We start from the raw sequence: 5,016 nt of genomic DNA on the forward strand, positions 1-5,016 counted from the left end.
GGGTACCCGGGACTACGTTTACGCCTTGAAAGTACAATTGCGTACATCGGAGCTCCTCGGACTCCAAACTCTTTGGCTGCTACACTTCATTACCGGATGGTTTATCGGGTCCAGAATCATGCCATTGATCTTAACCATCCCACCTCGGATGATGCCCTTATCATCTCAATAGACCATGACCAGACATCTTGTGTTCATGTTCCCCGGCAAATACCTCAGAGAACAGCTCATCAAGCTCCTTCTTGATAGCTGGGTAACCAATTATGAAAAACTTCACCAGAATACAAGGCCGAATCATCAAACAACCACGAGTTCTAAAAAAAGAAAGATGGACATGTGACCATCAAGTTTGCAAAGGAAAAGGAGGACTCCTCGTCCCTTTTCCCTTCTTTCCCTACTATTTCCTGTTTCATCCCATGTCCATCCGAAATGGTTAGTATGGAAGACCCGGATCCAAAGAAATTCGTCCCGATCTTTTGGTTCGATGGGCAACCGATTCATGCCTTTAAGGATTCTTCAGGTCATTGCTTTTGGGATCCGGAATGTTCCTGTCCTTCTTGTACTTCTCCTGTTGAAGAAGACGACAGGCTCATTTCACAAAGAAAGAAAAAGAAGAAAGATCCGTTGTATCAACGGTACCTTGACGGTGATCCCACCGTAGGTCCTCTTGGCGAAGACGGCGGAAATTGGCAATACCTTGTTCGGTATGGTGCCCCTCCCGTACTTCAAATTCCTTCTCCATCCTCTTGTAAACCAGACCCCCCAAAATATCCACCAACACCTCCTCAGAAACCCATTACCAGTCCCTTTTATAAACCCATCCAAAAATGGATCAAGAAAAATCCAACTTGCTCCATTGATCTCCCAAAATCATACACATGTGTTCCCATCCCTAAACCACCTCCAAGCATCCGTATGTTTCAACCTTGCGATTTCCCTCCACTCCAGCCTAGAGATGAATCTCACTCATCCACTTTAAATTTTCCACCACCTCGCGGAAAATTCTCGACCCTCGAGCAACAGTATTATCATGCTCCTAAGATACTCCGCACTAACCGAGATCGACCCACATGGGAAAAAGAAGGGTCCAGCTCCATCCGAAACCGTTCTCAATTGGCGGACAGAGAATGCATTAGCCCAAAACGTGGCTCTTGAGAAAGTTTCCACTCAAGTAGATCGAGTTGATCAAGCTTCCACACACATCCGCAAGATGCTTCGCATTTCCAGAAGAGAGTCTACATGATGGAAAATCAAAATCAGCTCCATCACCATTACCTAGAAGACCGACTCCTCAAAATAGAGAGGTGAAGAGACAGATCCTCATTCTTGAAAATCGGAAAGCTCAACTTGAGTACCAACCACCTTTCTCCTCATTTACTTCCCCTATTTCTCCATTTCCCTCCCATACACGTCCTACTACTCGTTCGTCCCAAGCTTCTAGCCAAACTTCTTCGACCCCTTTCCAAGAAGTTCTTGAGACAATACCTTCAGATTCAGGTATAAACGTACTCGCTCTTCGAGCTCGTCTCAATGCAATCAAGAAGGCTGAAGCTAATGCCGAAAGAACAAAATTCTCCGACACATCATCATCGGTTCCTACTTTTCCAATTCCTCTCACAGCACCGCCAGAACCTCCCGACTCACCTCCACATTCCCCTTCACAGAAGCTACCTTCATTCATGGTTTCTAATCCCATTGAAAGTTTTTTGAGGAAACAAATTCCATCCATTTCCACAATCCAAGCCACCGAGCAAGATGATTCCTCCTCGACATCATCTATACCACCATCAGAAACATCTCCTTCTTTGGGACGAAAATGACCCTCAACACATTTGGGACCAAATCCCACCATTATGATAGCCGCGCCTGATCCCAAAGGAAGAAGATGAAGAAGTGGAATTTGTCAATCTTAAAACCCCTTTCGATCCAAGTCCATCATCCCGCTCCACCCCATTTCCTCATCAAGCACATACTTTACTCTTGATGATGTTCCTTACCATCGTTGGCCTATGAAAATCCAGGAGTTCCATACATGGCTTGTTGCCGAAACCTAGGTTGAACAGAGCACTTATGAGGTTCTCTTAGAATTCACTAGCAAATTCATTGGAACCCCGGAAAGACCGGTGGACCTCCATCTCGGAATAGGACCAAATTGCTTTTCTCCCGATGAACTTCAACCAAGCTATGCGGGTCATTCACCCTGTATTTTGTTGGTCAACCCCCCGATGAAAAAGAACTCAAGCGAAAGGAGTTCTTTGAAAGAAAATGTTGCTCCACTTCCTCGAAAGGACCTTGCAAGACATTTCAAAGAGATGATTCGACTCTTTTATCATCTTGGAGCCGGACATCAATCTAAAACCGATCTTTTTAGCCTCCATTCCTAAAGAGATTGGAGATGAAGTTGATAAACATCTTCAAAGGCCTCTCCTTGAATCCACACTGGAGAAATCACGCGAGCTGTTCATATTGCCATTGAAGAAAAATGCGGAAGGAAAAGACACGTTCGACCGTTCTTAAAAGAAAATCGCAAGTATGACAAGAACGTGAAGAGGCCGGAATGGAAGATCAAGTGCACCGGAGGAATGATCCGTCTTGCTCGGGTCACAAGAAGAAAGTTCATTTCAAGAAGTTTTCATTTGCGAAGCCTCGCGAGAAGCAAGTGGAAATTCCTCGGAAAGAAATCACGCGGTCGTTACGCAAAGCACCGCAAAAAACCCAAGTCGGACGGATGTTATATTTGCAACAAGAAAGGTCATTTTGCAAAAAAATGCCCCCAAGCAAAAAAGCGGCGTTACATGATCCGGAAGATCTCTCAAAACAACTGGGATCTCTCTCGGTGATGAAGACGTTGAATCCATCTTCTCCATTGAAGAAGAGCCGTCTCCAGGACACCTTGTGTGCCATTGAAACTTACTCTTCGGATTTCGGTACTCCCGCGCGGAAATATTCTCTCCTTCTTTCCTCTTGCGATTCCTTCCCGAATCCACTCCCCAACATTCCATCCCCCACATTTTCCATCTCCGGCTCCACCTTCCGGACAATACCAAATCCATCCAAGTCATTGCCCTAATTGATAATCGGTGTAGTGCATCCCCGCTAGATACCAAAATCCTCCCGGAAGAATCTTGGACACCATATACGAGATATTTCCGGGCAGTCGGGAGAAACTTTTACTACCAAACCTGAAGTAAACCTCTCACCATTCATATTCTTCCCGGGGCGTGAAATCATCACCCAAATCCTTGGATGTCTATCTCATGACAAGGATCTCATCATTGGTTGGGATATTCTCTCTAAACTTCCACAGCTCAAGATTAACCCTAAGGGGTTAAAATTCCAAAAGAAGTTCCAGGAGTTTGTTGAAATCCAAAGACTCTTTCTCATCCAACCAGAAATCCTTGATCCCATCTATCAATCTCTCCTTTCTCGGTGTTCGGAATCTCACCAGCAGTTTGCTCGGATTTGCTCCAACCCTCTTTGGCAAAATTCTGACTTTTTTGTCAAAATTCCCTTCAAGAAAAATGGAGAAATCAATCCCACCAAGGCAAGTCATTCGGGCATGAACCCCGATCACCTTGCTCAAGCACAAGCGGAATGTGCTCGGCTTCTTTCTCGGGGACTCATTGAGCCCTGCGACTCCCCTTGGGCATGTGAGGCCTTCTATGTCAACAAAAGAGCAGAACAAAATCGTGGAAAGCTACGGTTAGTTATAAATTACCGGCCTCTTAATCTATTCATCCAAGATGACAAATTCCCATTGCCCCATAAGAACTCTTTGTTCTCCGGCCTTGCCCAGGCCAAGATCTATTCCAAATTCGATCTTAAGGCGGGCAATTAGGAATTCATCCCCGCTCGGACGATTCAAAACTGGTTTCTACATCCCCAAACGGCATTTCCAATAGAGAGTCCTTCCCTTTGGACTTAAAACTGCTCCGTCCTTATTTCAAAAGGCTATGTGCAAAATTTTCCAACCCATCCTTGCTAATGCCCGAGATCTACATTGATGACATTCTCCTGTTTTCCCATGATGAACATTCTCATGCAAAACTCCTTGACAATTTGTTGAAATTGTGCATACTCATGGCATCATCTTTGTCACAAAAAAAGATGATCATAGCTCAACGAGAAATTGAATTTCTCGGCATGCGATTGAAAAATGGAACCTATTGCCCAGGTCCACACATTGCGGAAGATCTCCCGAAATTCCCGGATGAAAACCTCTCGATTCACGGATCCAATCCTTTTTAGGAATTGTCAATTATCTCGGAGATTTCATCCCAAAAATTTCTCGGATCCTTTCTCCTCGCAAAAGATGCTGAAAAAGAATCCTCCTCCTTGGTCACAAAAACAAACCACTTCCATTAAGACCTTAAAAGAAATACCGCAGAATTTACCCCCTCTCCGGATCCCTTCCACTTTGGAACCGGAATCCTTCGAGACGGATGCCGTGACAAGCACCGGCGGCTATCCTCCTTGAAGAAATTAAAGGTAAGCGAAGAATTTGTGCATACAAAAGTGGAAAGTTTTCAGCAGCAGAAATGCATTACCACTCCACTTTCAAAGAAATTCTTGCGGAAAAAATGGAATCAAAAAATTTGAATTTCATCTCATTGGTCATCATTTTCTAGTCGAAATGGACATGTCCTCTTTTCCTCGGATGCTCAAATTCAAGGGAAGCAAGTTCCTCATCCTCAACTCTTGCGTTGGGCGGAATGGTTTTCTAAATACTCCTTCGAGTCAAAACACATTTACGGAAAGAAAAATATTTTGGCTGATTTCTTCTCTAGGCCAAAAGAACCTTTCGAGTCCATAAACATGTTTATTCGAAAGAGTGTTTTTTCGGGATCCTTCAAAACCCAGAATATGCGTGAACACCAGTGGCCATCACACCAAGTATCCCCACCCATATTCCTCTACTCCTAAACTCCTCAAAAGAATTCCCTCTCCGATAATTTTCCACGGATTATTTTGGAATTATCACTATGTCATCTTTAAAGATTATGGTGGATTATTCCC

This window comes from Rhodamnia argentea, chromosome 10 (genome assembly GCF_020921035.1).
Source record: "Rhodamnia argentea isolate NSW1041297 chromosome 10, ASM2092103v1, whole genome shotgun sequence".
NCBI lineage: Eukaryota > Viridiplantae > Streptophyta > Magnoliopsida > Myrtales > Myrtaceae > Rhodamnia > Rhodamnia argentea.